Source organism: Stenella coeruleoalba (genome assembly GCF_951394435.1).
Source record: "Stenella coeruleoalba genome assembly, contig: scaffold_184, whole genome shotgun sequence".
Taxonomy (NCBI): Eukaryota; Metazoa; Chordata; class Mammalia; order Artiodactyla; family Delphinidae; genus Stenella; species Stenella coeruleoalba.
This window is the reverse complement of record NW_027646312.1, coordinates 23,670-37,357: the sequence shown is the minus strand read 5'-3', so window position 1 is coordinate 37,357 and position 13,688 is coordinate 23,670. Positions and strand designations below refer to the sequence as shown.

Below are 13,688 nucleotides of genomic sequence, written 5' to 3'. Positions count from 1 at the left end.
GAGAACTGGGAGCCTTGTTATGCTGATGGGCGGGATGTAAATTGCCAACAGACACTCAGGAGAAGTGTATGGTGTTTCCTGAAACATCTAAAAAACAAAGCAACAGAGCCTAGGGCACTTCCACTTATGGTCCTATAGCTTAGGGAAATTAAAATCAAAAAGACACAGCCACCCCAAAGTTTGGGACGCCTCCATTTACAAGAACCTCGGTTACTGTACAAGTTCAATATCACAGAAAGTGAAAAATGGATAAAGAACTCTTGGTACTTACGTACAATGCAGTATCACTCAGCAATGAAATCTGTGTCATCAGGCCCTTAGCAGCACAATGAGTGGATTCAGGTATGATGATTCTAACTGAAATAAGTCACACTGAAAAAGAAACATCATAAGATATCAGTAATACACGGAATGTAAACTTGGCTACACAGGAACTGCATTCCAAAACAGAACAGGGTCTCAAATTTAGAAAACCATCTTATGCTTGCTTAAGGGGAAAGGTGAGTTGGGGTGCTGCATAAAACCAGAGATTGAAATGAGCACAGATAAAGTTCCTTAAGCCAAATATGGAATAGACAAGAGCTACTCCTGCTCAACGAAATGGACTCAACACCCCATATTAAACGCCTAAGAATGTACCTGACTAGTAAGTATCTTAAAACCTATGGATTGCTATGTCTCCAAAAGAGAATCAAGCGTGTGTACAGGGACATAAACGCAGCAGTGATAGGATTGGAGAGGTTCGGTGAGCAAATGAAGACCCTTTGAAGTCATATTGCATGGTACCCATTACACGGGTCTCAACTCTCCAGGTTTAAGGTATTCTTCCTTCAGCTAAAACATGCATGTGGAACCCAGAGTATGATCAACCATGTGAACGGGAGACGTGTTCAAATATGTCTCAGTTTTCCTCCCCTGGTACTCGGGTGCAACATTCCAGACGCTTTACTAACACTCTCCCGACTTGGAGAGTCAGTCCCTTTAACCTCCTGTTTGGCCCAGTTTGCAATTTCTGCGGAAGATGAACAGGAATAGCGAGAACCAATGAGAGACTAGCTGGAGGTGTCTGGACGGGCAAATTTAACTCTCATTTCCCACCAGGAAGAGGAAATAACCAAAGGCTCAGCGTGCCGTACCGGAACCAGATTAGGGCCTGCAGCCATCCTGCGGTGTTGCGGCCAGCTCAAAAGAAAGCGAGTTGAAGAAAGGAGCTCAGGGGCACTGTAATTCACAAACCTGCAGAGTTATAAATGACAGCTATCGTCCAAAAATAGACTGAAGTAAGGCTGCCAAGAGGACTTGAAAGCCGGGCAGAATTGCAGGAAACCGATTTCAGGAGGTAGACTGGAATTGCATTGAAAGCATAGGAAAAGAGGCAGAACGTCCACAATGATGCACTTGGCCAAAAAGGGCGTATGCGTTTTTTCCTGAATATATTCAGGAAAAAACGCATACGCCCTTTTTGGCCAACCAAGCAAGCTTGCAAAGGAAATCTGCACTACAATGAAGTCTCACTTCCCCCCGGTCAAAAGGGCCATCTGAAAAAAGTGTAAAATCCAGAAAGGCAGGACAGGCCATGGAGAACTGGGAGCCTTGTTATGCTGATGGGCGGGATGTAAATTGCCAACAACCACTCGGGAGAAGTGTATGGTGTTTCCTGAAACATCTAAAAAACAAAGCAACAGAACCTCGGGCACTTCCACTTATGGTCCTATAGCTTAGGGAAATTAAAATTAAAAAGACACAGCCACCCCAAAGTTTGGATCGGCTCTGTTTACAAGAACCTCGTTTACAGTACAAGTTCAACATCGCAGAAAGTGAAAAATGGATAAAGAAGTTGTGGTATTTACTTACAAAGCAATATCACTCAACAATGAAATCTGTGTCATTAGGCCCTTAGCAGCACAATGAGTGGATTCAGGTATGATGATTCTAACTGAAATAAGTCACACAGAAAAAGAAACATCATAAGATATCAGTAATACACAGAATGTAAACTTGGCTACACAGGAACTGAATTACAGAAGAGAACAGGGTCTCAAATTTAGAAAACCAACTTATGCTTGCTTAAGGGGAAAGGTGAGTTGGGGTGCTGCATAAAACTAGAGATTGAAATGAGCACAGATAAAGTTCCTTAAGCCAAATATGGAATAGACAAGAGCTACTCCTTGCTCAATGAAATGGACTCAACACCCCATATTAAACGCCTAAGATTGTACCTGACTAGTAAGTATCCTAAAACCTATGGATTGCTATGTCTCCGAAAGAGAATCAAGCATGTGTACAGGGGTATAAACGCAGCAGTGATAGGATTGGAGAGGTTCGGTGAGCATATGAAGACCCTTTGAAGTCATATTGCATGGTACCCATTACACTGGTCTCAACTCTCCAGGTTTAAGGTATTCTTCCTTCAGCTAAAACATGCATGTGGAACCCAGAGTATGATCAACCATGTGAACGGGAGATGTATTCAAATATGTCTCAGTTTTCCTCCCCTGGTACTCGGGTGCAACATTCCAGATGCTTTACTAACACTCTCCCGACTTGGAGAGTCAGGCCCTTTAACCTCCTGTTTGGCCCAGTTTGCAATTTCTGTGGAAGATGAACAGGAATAGCGAGAACCAATGAGAGGCTAGCTGGAGGTGTCTGGACGGGCAAATTTAACTCTCATTTCCCACCAGGAAGAGGAATTAACCAAAGGCTCAGCATGCCGGGCCGGAACCAGATTAGGGCCTGAAGCCATCCTGCGGTGTTGCGGCCAGGTCACAAGAAAGCGAGTTGAAGAAAGGAGCTCAGGGGCACTGTAATTCACAAACCTGCAGAGTTATAAATGGCAGCTATCGTCCAAAAATAGACTGAAGTAAGGCTGCCAAGAGGACTTGAAAGCGGGGCAGAATTGCAGGAAACTGATTTCAGGAGGTAGACTGGAATTGCATTGAAAGCATAGGAAAAGAGGCAGAACGTCCACAATGATGCACTTGGCCAAAAAGGGCGTATGCGTTTTTTCCTGAATATATTCAGGAAAAAACGCATACGCACTTTTTGGCCAACCAAGCAGGCTTGCAATGGAAATCTGCACTACAATGAAGTCTCACTTCCCCCCGGTCAAAAGGGCCATCTGAAAAAAGTGTAAAATCCAGAAAGGCAACAGGCCATTGAGAACTGGGAGCCTTGTTATGCTGATGGGCGGGATGTAAATTGCGAACAGACACTCAGGAGAAGTGTATGGTGTTTCCTGAAACATCTAAAAAACAAAGCAACAGAGCCTAGGGCACTTCCACATATGGTCCTATAGCTTAGGGAAATTAAAATCAAAAAGACACAGCCACCCCAATGTTTGGGAAGCCTCCGATTACAAGAACCTCGTTTACCATACAAGTTCAATATCACAGAAAGTGAAAAATGGATAAAGAACTTGTGGTACTTACATACAATGCAGTATCACTCAGCAATGAAATCTATGTCATCAGGCCCGTAGCAGCATAATGAGTGGATTCAGGTACGATGATTCTAACTGAAATAAGTCACACAGAAGAAGAAACATCATAAGATATCACTAATACACGGAATGTAAACTTGGCTACACAGGAACTGCATTCCAAAAGAGAACAGGGTCTCAAATTTAGAAAACCAACTTATGCTTGCTTAAGGGGAAAGGTGAGTTGGGGTGCTGCATAAAACCAGAGATTGAAATGAGTACATATAAAGTTCCTTAAGCCAAATATGGAATAGACAAGAGCTACTCCTTGCTCAATGAAATGGACTCAACACCCCATATTAAACGCCTAAGAATGTACCTGACTAGTAAGTATCTTAAAACCTATGGATTGCTATGTCTCCAAAAGAGAATCAAGCGTGTGTACAGGGGTATAAACGCAGCAGTGATAGGATTGGAGAGGTTCGGTGAGCAAATGAAGACCCTTTGAAGTCATATTGCATGGTACCCATTACATGGGTCTCAACTCTCCAGGTTTAAGGTATTCTTCCTTCAGCTAAAACATGCATGTGGAACCCAGAGTATGATCAACCATGTGAACGGGAGACGTGTTCAAATATGTCTCAGTTTTCCTCCCCTGGTACTCGGGTGCAACATTCCAGACGCTTTCCTAACACTCTCCCCACTTGGAGAGTCAGCGCCTTTAACCTCCTGTTTGGCCCAGTTTGCAATTTCTGCGGAAGATGAACAGGAATAGCGAGAACCAATGAGAGACTAGCTGGAGGTGTCTGAACGGGCAAATTTAACTCTCATTTCCCACCAGGAAGAGGAAATAACCAAGGGCTCAGCGTGCCGTACCGGAACCAGATTAGGGCCTGAAGCCATCATGCGGTGTTGCGGCCAGCTCAAAAGAAAGCGAGTTGAAGAAAGGAGCTCAGGGGCACTGTAATTCACAAACCTGCAGAGTTATAAATGACAGCTATCGTCCAAAAATAGACTGAAGTAAGGCTGCCAAGAGGACTTGAAAGCGGGGCAGAATTGCAGGAAACCGATTTCAGGAGGTAGACTGGAATTGCATTGAAAGCATAGGAAAAGAGGCAGAACGTCCACAATGATGCACTTGGCCAAAAAGGGCGTATGCGTTTTTTCCTGAATATATTCAGGAAAAAACGCATACGCCCTTTTTGGCCAACCAAGCAAGCTTGCAAAGGAAATCTGCACTACAATGAAGTCTCACTTCCCCCCGGTCAAAAGGGCCATCTGAAAAAAGTGTAAAATGCAGAAAGGCAGGACAGGCCATGGAGAACTGGGAGCCTTGTTATGCTGAAGGGCGGGATGTAAATTGCCAACAACCACTCGGGAGAAGTGTATGGTGTTTCCTGAAACATCTAAAAAACAAAGCAACAGAGCCTAGGGCACTTCCACTTATGGTCCTATAGCTTAGGGAAATTAAAATCAAAAAGACACAGCCACCCCGAAGTTTGGAATGGCTCTGTTTACAAGAACCTCGTTTACAGTACAAGTTCAACATCGCAGAAAGTGAAAAATGGATAAAGAACTTGTGGTACTTACGTACAATGCAGTATCACTCAGCAATGAAATCTATGTCATCAGGCCCGTAGCAGCATAATGAGTGGATTCAGGTACGATGATTCTAACTGAAATAAGTCACACAGAAAAAGAAACATCATAAGATATCAGTAATACATGGAATGGAAACTTGGCTACACAGGAACTGAATTACAGAACAGAACAGGGTCTCAAATTTAGAAAACCAACTTATGCTTGATTAAGGGTAAAGGTGAGTTGGGGTGCTGCATAAAACCAGAGATTGAAATGAGCACAGATAAAGTTCCTTAAGCCAAATATGTAATAGACAAGAGCTACTCCTTGCTCAACGAAATGGACTCAACACCCCATATTAAACGCCTAAGAATGTACCTGACTAGTAAGTATCTTAAAACCTATGGATTGCTATGTCTCCGAAAGAGAATCAAGCATGTGTACAGGGGCATAAACACAGCAGTGATAGGATTGGAGAGGTTCGGTGAGCCAATGAAGACCCTTTGAAGTCATATTGCATGGTACCCATTCCACGGGTTTCAACTACCCAGGTTTTAGGTATTCTTCCTTCAGCTAAAACATGCATGTGGAACCTAGAGTATGATCAACCATGAGATTGGGAGACGTGTTCAAATATGTCCCAGTTTTCGTACCCTGGTACTCGGGTGCAACATTCCAGACGCTTTACTAACACTCTCCCGACTTGGAGAGTCAGTCCCTTTAACCTCCTGTTTGGCCCAGTTTGCAATTTCTGCGGAAGATGAACAGGAATAGCGAGAACCAATGAGAGGCTAGCTGGAGGTGTCTGGACGGGCAAATTTAACTCTCATTTCCCACCAGGAAGAGGAATTAACCAAAGGCTCAGCGTGCCGTGCCGGAACCAGATTAGGGCCTGACGCCATCCTGCGGTGTTGCGGCCAGCTCAAAAGAAAGCGAGTTGAAGAAAGGAGCTCAGGGGCACTGTAATTCACAAACCTGCAGAGTTATAAATGACAGCTATCGTCCAAAAAGAGACTGAAGTAAGGCTGCCAAGAGGACTTGAAAGCGGGGCAGAATTGCAGGAAACCGATTTCAGGAGGTAGACTGGAATTGCATTGAAAGCATAGGAAAAGAGGCAGAACGTCCACAATGATGCACTTGGCCAAAAAGGGCGTATGCGTTTTTTCCTGAATATATTCAGGAAAAAACGCATATGCCCTTTTTGGCCAACCAAGCAAGCTTGCAAAGGAAATCTGCACTACAATGAAGTCTCACTTCCCCCAGGTCAAAAGGGCCATCTGAAAAAAGTGTAAAATCCAGAAAGGCAGGACAGGCCATGGAGAACTGGGAGCCTTGTTATGCTGAAGGGCGGGATGTAAACTGCCAACAAACACTCGGGAGAAGTGTATGGTGTTTCCTGAAACATCTAAAAGACAAAGCAACAGAGCCTAGGGCACTTCCACTTACGGTCCTATAGCTTAGGGAATTTAAAATCAAAAAGACACAGCCACCCCAAAGTTTGGAACGGCTCTGTTTACAAGAACCTCGTTTACAGTACAAGTTCAACATCGCAGAAAGTGAAAAATGGATAAAGAACTTGTGGTACTTACGTACAATGCAGTATCACTCAGCAATGAAATCTATGTCATCAGGCCCGTAGCAGCATAATGAGTGGATTCAGGTACGATGATTCTAACTGAAATAAGTCACACAGAAAAAGAAACATCATAAGATATCACTAATACACGGAATGTAAACTTGGCTACACAGGAACTGAATTACAGAACAGAACAGGGTCTCAAATTAGGAAACCAACTTATGCTTGCTTAAGGGGAAAGGTGAGTTGGGGTGCTGCATAAAACCAGAGATTGAAATGAGCACAGATAAAGTTCCTTAAGCCAAATATGGAATAGACAAGAGCTACTCCTTGCTCAACGAAATAGACTCAAAGCCCCATATTAAATGCCTAAGAATGTACCTGACTAGTAAGTATCTTAAAACCTATGGATTGCTATGCCTCCAAAAGAGAATAAAGCATGTGTACAGGGGCATAAACGCAGCAGTGATAGGATTGGAGAGGTTCGGTGAGCAAATGAAGACCCTTTGAAGTCATATTGCATGGTACCCATTCCACGGGTCTCAACTCTCCAGGTTTAAGGTATTCTTCCTTCAGCTAAAACATGCATGTGGAACCCAGAGTATGATCAACCATGCGATCGGGAGACGTGTTCAAATATGTCTCAGTTTTCGTAGCCTGGTACTCGGGTGCAACATTCCAGACGCTTTACTAACACTCTCCCCACTTGGAGAGTCAGCGCCTTTAACCTCCTGTTTGGCACAGTTTGCAATTTCTGCGGAAGATGAACAGGAATAACGAGAACCAATGAGAGGCTAGCTGGAGGTGTCTGGACGGGCAAATTTAACTCTCATTTCCCACCAGGAAGAGGAAATAACCAAAGGCTCAGCGTGCCGTACCGGAACCAGATTAGGGCCTGAAGCCATCCTGCGGTGTTGCGGCCAGCTCAAAAGAAAGCGAGTTGAAGAAAGGAGCTCAGGGGCACTGTAATTCAAAAACCTGCAGAGTTATAAATGACAGCTATCGTCCCAAAATATACTGAAGTAAGGCTGCCAAGAGGACTTGAAAGCGGAGCAGAATTGTAGGAAACCGATTTCAGGAGGTAGACTGGAATTGCATTGAAAGCATAGGAAAAGAGGCAGAACGTCCACAATGATGCACTTGGCCAAAAAGGGCGTATGCGTTTTTCCCTGAATATATTCAGGAAAAAACGCATACGCCCTTTTTGGCCAACCAAGCAAGCTTGCAAAGGAAATCTGCACTACAATGAAGTCTCACTTCCCCCCGGTCAAAAGGGCCATCTGAAAAAAGTGTAAAATCCAGAAAGGCAGGACAGGCCATGGAGAACTGGGAGCCTTGTTATGCTGATGGGCGGGATGTAAATTACCAACAGACACTCAGGAGAAGTGTATGGTGTTTCCTGAAACATCTAAAAAACAAAGCAACAGAACCTAGGGCACTTCCACTTATGGTCCTATAGCTTAGGGAAATTAAAATCAAAAAGACACAGCCACCCCAAAGTTTGGGACGCCTCTGTTTACAAGAACCTCGTTTACAGTACAAGTTCAACATCGCAGAAATTGAAAAATGGATAAAGAAGTTGTGGTATTTACTTACAAAGCAATATCACTCAGCAATGAAATCTGTGTCATCAGGCCCTTAGCAGCACAATGAGTGGATTCAGGTATGATGATTCTAACTGAAATAAGTCACACAGAAAAAGAAACATCATAAGATATCAGTAATACATGGAATGTAAACTTGGCTACACAGGAACTGAATTACAGAACAGAACAGGGTCTCAAATTTAGAAAACCAACTTCTGCTTGCTTAAGGGTAAAGGTGAGTTGGGGTGCAGCATAAAACCAGAGATTGAAATGAGCACAGATAAAGTTCCTTAAGCCAAATATGGAATAGACAAGAGCTACTCCTTGCTCAACGAAATGGACTCAACACCCCATATTAAACGCCTAAGAATGTACCTGACTAGTAAGTATCTTAAAACCTATGGATTGCTATGTCTCCGAAAGAGAATCAAGCATGTGTACAGGGGCATAAACGCAGCAGTGATAGGATTGGAGAGGTTCGGTGAGCAAATGAAGACGCTTTGAAGTCATATTGCATGGTACCCATTCCACGGGTTTCAACTACCCAGGTTTTAGGTATTCTTCCTTCAGCTATAACATGCATGTGGAACCCAAGTATGATCAACCATGTGAATGGGAGACGTGTTCAAATATGTCTCAGTTTTCCTCCCCTGGTACTCGGGTGCAACATTCCAGACGCTTTACTAAGACTCTCCCCACTTGGAGAGTCAGCGCCTTTAACCTCCTGTTTGGCCCAGTTTGCAATTTCTGCGGAAGATGAACAGGAATAGCGAGAACCAATGAGAGGCTAGCTGGAGGTGTCTGGACGGGCAAATTTAACTCTCATTTCCCACCAGGAAGAGGAAATAACCAAAGGCTCAGTGTGCCGTGCCGGAACCAGATTAGGGCCTGAAGCCATCCTGCGGTGTTGCGGCCAGCTCAAAAGAAAGCGAGTTGAAGAAAGGAGCTCAGGGGCACTGTAATTCACAAACCTGCAGAGTTATAAATGACAGCTATCGTCCAAAATATACTGAAGTAAGGCTGCCAAGAGGACTTGAAAGCGGGGCAGAATTGCAGGAAACCGATTTCAGGAGGTAGACTGGAATTGCATTGAAAGCATAGGAAAAGAGGCAGAACGTCCACAATGATGCACTTGGCCAAAAAGGGCGTATGCGTTTTTTCCTGAATATATTCAGGAAAAAACGCATACGCCCTTTTTGGCCAACCAAGCAAGCTTGCAAAGGAAATCTGCACTACAATGAAGTCTCACTTCCCCCCGGTCAAAAGGGCCATCTGAAAAAAGTGTAAAATCCAAAAAGGCAGGATAGGCCATGGAGAACTGGGAGCCTTGTTATGCTGAAGAGCGGGATGTAAATTGCCAACAACCACTCGGGAGAAGTGTATGGTGTTTCCTGAAACATCTAAAAAACAAAGCAACAGAGCCTAGGTCACTTCCACTTATGGTCCTATAGCTTAGGGAATTTAAAATCAAAAAGACACAGCCACCCCAAAGTTTCGAATGGCTCTGTTTACAAGAACCTCGTTCACAGTACAAGTTCAACATTGCAGAAAGTGAAAAATGGATAAAAAAGTTGTGGTATTTACTTACAAAGCAATATCACTCAGCAATGAAATCTGTGTCTTCAGGCCCTTACCAGCACAATGAGTGGATTCAGGTATGATGATTCTAACTGAAATAAGTCACACAGAAAATGAAACATCATAAGATATCAGTAATACACGGAATGTAAACTTGGCTACACAGGAACTGAATTACAGAACAGAACAGGGTCTCAAATTTAGAAAACCAACTTATGCTTGCTTAAGGGTAAAGGTGAGTTGGGGTGCAGCATAAAACCAGAGATTGAAATGAGCACAGATAAAGTTCCTTAAGCCAAATATGGAATAGACAAGAGCTACTCCTTGCTCAACAAAATGGACTCAAAACCCCATATTAAACGCCTAAGAATGTACCTGACTAGTAAGTATCTTAAAACCTATGGATTGCTATGTCTCCGAAAGAGAATCAAGCATGTGTACAGGGGCATAATCGCAGCAGTGATAGGATTGGAGAGGTTCGGTGAGCAAATGAAGACGCTTTGAAGTCATATTGCATGGTACCCATTCCACGGGTTTCAACTACCCAGGTTTTAGGTATTCTTCCTTCAGCTATAACATGCATGTGGAACCCAAGTATGATCAACCATGTGAATGGGAGACGTGTTCAAATATGTCTCAGTTTTCCTCCCCTGGTACTCGGGTGCAACATTCCAGACGCTTTACTAACACTCTCCCCACTTGGAGAGTCAGCGCCTTTAACCTCCTGTTTGGCCCAGTTTGCAATTTCTGCGGAAGATGAACAGGAATAGCGAGAACCAATGAGAGGCTAGCTGGAGGTGTCTGGACGGGCAAATATAACTCTCATTTCCCACCAGGAAGAGGAAATAACCAAAGGCTCAGTGTGCCGTGCCGGAACCAGATTAGGGCCTGAAGCCATCCTGCGGTGTTGCGGCCAGCTCACAAGAAAGCGAGTTGAAGAAAGGAGCTCAGGGGCACTGTAATTCACAAAGCTGCAGAGTTATAAATGACAGCAATCGTCCAAAAATAGACTGAAGTAAGGCTGCCAAGAGGACTTGAAAGCGGGGCAGAATTGCAGGAAACCGATTTCAGGAGGTAGACTGGAATTGCATTGAAAGCATAGGAAAAGAGGCAGAACGTCCACAATGATGCACTTGGCCAAAAAGGGCGTATGCGTTTTTTCCTGAATATATTCAGGAAAAAACGCATACGCCCTTTTTGGCCAACCAAGCAAGCTTGCAAAGGAAATCTGCACTACAATGAAGTCTCACTTCCCCCCGGTCAAAAGGGCCATCTGAAAAAAGTGTAAAATCCAGAAAGGCAGGACAGGCCATGGAGAACTGGGAGCCTTGTTATGCTGAAGGGCGGGATGTAAATTGCCAACAACCACTCGGGAGAAGTGTATGGTGTTTCCTGAAACATCTAAAAAACAAAGCAACAGAGCCTAGGGCACTTCCACTTATGGTCCTATAGCTTAGGGAATTTAAAATCAAAAAGACACAGCCACCCCAAAGTTTGGAACGGCTCTGTTTACAAGAACCTCGTTTACAGTACAAGTTCAACATCGCAGAAAGTGCAAAATGGATAAAAAAGTTGTGGTATTTACTTACAAAGCAATATCACTCAGCAATGAAATCTGTGTCATCAGGCCCTTAGCAGCACAATGAGTGGATTCAGGTATGATGATTCTAACTGAAATAAGTCACACAGAAAAAGAAACATCATAAGATATCAGTAGGGCGGAGGTCGGGGCTGCGTAGTGGGAGGCGGACTGGCGAGGGGCGCCAGAAGAGCTGCAGGTGCGGCCCAGCGGCCGATTCCGCGGGCCCGCCGAGCCAGGAGGTACTGAGCCGCCGCCGCCGCCGCCGCCGCCCTCGGCCCGGCCTGCAGTGGGGTATGGGGGCGGCGCGGCCCCTCGGCCCCCTCCCCCTCTCTCCCTCCTCTCCACCCCTCCCCTTCCCGTGGTCCCGGGCTCCCGGACCCTCCCCCAGGGCCGCATTCTCCTCTCCCCGTCTTCCTGTTCTCTTCCGCTGTCCTCTCGTTCCCCACCCCCAAGCATAAACACCCCTCCGCGTCCCAGGCGTCTCCCGTCACCCCTCCCCCCTCCCCGGGGGTCCGCCCTCCAGCGTTCCGGGGGTTCCCGAGGTCTCTCCAGCGGCAGCTTTCTGTAAGCGCGGTCCCGAAGATGGGAGGCGCGGTGAGTGCTGGTGAAGACAACGACGAGCTGATAGACCATCTGAAGGCGGCGCAGTACATCCGCTCCGAGCTGGTGGAGCAGGCCTTCCGAGCTGTTGACCGCGCCGACTATTACCTCGAGGAGTTTAAGGAGAACGCGTACAAGGACCTGGCGTGGAAGCACGGGAACATCCACCTCTCTGCTCCGTGCATCTATTCGGAGGTGATGGAGGCCCTGGACCTGCAGCCTGGCCTTTCCTTCCTGAACCTGGGCAGCGGCACCGGCTACCTCAGCTCCATGGTGGGGCTCATCCTCGGTCCTTTTGGTGTGAACCACGGGGTGGAACTCCATTCAGATGTGACAGAGTATGCGAAGCAGAAGCTGGACTTTTTCATCAGGACGAGTGACAGCTTCGACAAGTTTGACTTCTGCGAGCCCTCCTTCGTCACCGGCAATTGCCTGGAGATCTCTCCAGGCTGCTCTCAGTATGACCGGGTGTACTGCGGGGCAGGCGTGCAGAAGCAGCACGAGGGGTACATGAAGAGCCTCCTCAAAGTCGGGGGCGTCCTGGTCATGCCGCTGGAAGAGAAGTTGACTAAGATAACTCGGACGGGTCCTTCCGCCTGGGAAACCAAAAAGATTCTGGCTGTGTCTTTTGCTCCACTCGTCCAGCCCTGCCAGTCGGAGTCAGGAGAATCATGACTTGTCCACACCCCTGGCGGTTCGCAGCCTCCAGGACCTGGCGCGCATTGCCATCCGGGGCACCATTAAGAAGGTCATCCACCAGGAAGCTGTGAACAAAAACGGGAACGGACTGAAGAACACTCCCAGGTTTAAACGGAGGAGAGTTCGCCGCCACCGAATGGAAACGATTGTCTTTTTGGACAAAGAGGTGTTTGCCAGTCGGCTCTCCAACCCCTCTGATGACACCAGCTGCGGAGACCTGGAAGACGAGCGGCAAGAAGAAGAGGTGACAACCCCGCCGGACACCAAGCCCGAGCCCCCGGTGAACTTCCTGCGTGAGAAGGTCCTGAGCCTCCCTCTGCCAGATCCCCTGAAGTACTACCTGCTTTATTACAGAGAAAAGTAAGTCTGTGGTCCAGGGGAGGAGGCCAAGCCTTCCTGGAGGGCTGCCCGCAGCAGGTGCACTGGAGGAGGAAGGGGCTCCCGCTCTGCATCTCGTCTTCTCGTCTGTCCTTGACTGTCCTGTAGAGTTTTCATCCAGTCATCTGATTTCTGTAAACATAGTCTGACAAACATAAGGTGCAAGGGGGAATGTCTCAAAAGGGCGAGAGTCTCCTGGAGGAGGGGTTGACTTCACACTCTCAGGAAATGCTGAGGTCTACACGTGGAGGTGGCCTGGAGACCGTTTCTTACACAAGGTACACGTGTCTGCATCAGAAAGGAAAACTGAAGTTGAAATTAATCTGTGTTTCTTATAAAAGGTGAGACAAAAAGCACAAGTTGCTAAGTGTATGAAATCTTTTCTGAGTGGGACACGCCTATGTGCAAGTTTGAATTTTACGGAATCAACCTCTTAATTACTGGCACCGAGTAATTAAAGATTTATTAAAAGATTAATTTAAAAGATTTAACTAAATGTTTTAGTTATTTGGAACATGGATACTTGATTGAAAAGCCCTCTCTTATTTTAAGTAAATTAATTACATCTTACGTGAGTTGTCAATTGTAATTTTAAAAAACAAAAATTGTGATGGGGAGAGGAATGAACGTATCAGATTGCCAGGTGTCTTTGTGGAATTGCAAAAGAATTCCAAGGCATTTTTTTCTGAC

The 13,688-nt window shown here is 45.7% G+C and overlaps 1 long non-coding RNA gene and 1 pseudogene across 3 annotated transcripts in view; one reads left to right on the top strand and one right to left on the bottom strand.

Moving 5' to 3' along the window:
- LOC307181178 overlaps positions 1-334 on the bottom strand; it is a 523,312-nt gene extending 522,978 nt beyond the window's left edge. For both annotated transcript variants that reach the window (XR_013826074.1, XR_013826075.1), the window contains exon 1: positions 272-334. This is a non-coding gene — a long non-coding RNA (uncharacterized lncRNA). The remainder of the gene's footprint in view (positions 1-271) is intronic.
- A 10,892-nt stretch (positions 335-11,226) lies between these two features.
- LOC307181181 (protein-L-isoaspartate O-methyltransferase domain-containing protein 2-like) lies at positions 11,227-13,161 on the top strand (annotated as a pseudogene). The gene is made up of 2 exons: positions 11,227-11,560; positions 11,874-13,161. The product of its transcript is annotated as a protein-L-isoaspartate O-methyltransferase domain-containing protein 2-like (transcript).
- Positions 13,162-13,688: the final 527 nt, after the last annotated feature.